Here is a 1063-nt window from a genome sequence, read left to right as displayed (position 1 = left end):
CACATACAGCCGACTCACCCGTAAAGTAGTTCAGCACAGAACACCCGCAACAAGCTGGCGCTCGGTAGTAAGCGCACTTGAAGTGTACAACGATCGGCAAGACTTGGTGCACTTGCTTAATAAAACTACTCAAGCTGGAGAAGTGTTTCGCGTTTTATTCCACACGTTGTCCAATTAAGTACGTCTAAAGCAGTCCAGCTCTAATCCAGCTTGCGCCATGAAGCACGCGTTCCCTAGAGTATTTCGTAATAGCTCTGGTGCAGTAGCAAACACATTGTACAATGTGTTGTTTTAATCCCGTGTCAACCTACTGATCGAATTCGACAATCGTGATAAGTCATCGTTTAAAGGGATGTTTCATGGTGACATTCCCTAAACGATCAAAACCAAAGACCCTCCTGATCTACACGCAAAAAGACATACAGCATGGTAAACCCTTTTTTCTAACTTGGCCAGTACAGGTTGTCAAATGGTTAAGTAAATTGGTGAAATTTTAGCAATAATTAATACTAGAAGGCATTCGGTGCCTCGCCAAATTTGGGTAGTTATCGAACTACCCTTGCCTTTGATAATGCCCCAGATAAATATCTAATTATTATTGTACAATTTATATGATTATCTTCAGGTAAATTAAACTCTGGAACTATCTCCCGTGTATAATATCACCCCTACATTTCGAGGCAGTAATTGTGAATAATTAGTTAGCACATCTTTTATACAAAAAAAAAGTCCAATGCCTGGTTGCTATTCCATTTACAACAATATCAACATCTACGTTTGGATTGCCAATCACAAAAACATTCCAATCGGATCAACGCTTCACCCGGTTTCCGGATAACGAGTGAGCGCGTCAGATTTTTCGCATTGCGTTTGCGCAACGGTTGGCGATTCGAAAAAAACATCCCGCGACTAGTATCAAACGCTTTGGGAAAAAAGATAAGATACAGATGCTTCTCAATAATAGCTGTCACCCTTAAGATCAATTGCGTCTCTAGGCCGCACCGGGAATAATTGATGGCATCATTTGTCATCCTCCCCCAGCACCAGGTAACCGAGAGACGTA

Source organism: Anopheles coustani, chromosome 3 (assembly GCF_943734705.1).
Source record: "Anopheles coustani chromosome 3, idAnoCousDA_361_x.2, whole genome shotgun sequence".
In the NCBI taxonomy this organism is placed as follows: domain Eukaryota; kingdom Metazoa; phylum Arthropoda; class Insecta; order Diptera; family Culicidae; genus Anopheles; species Anopheles coustani.
This window is presented reverse-complemented; position numbering follows the sequence as displayed.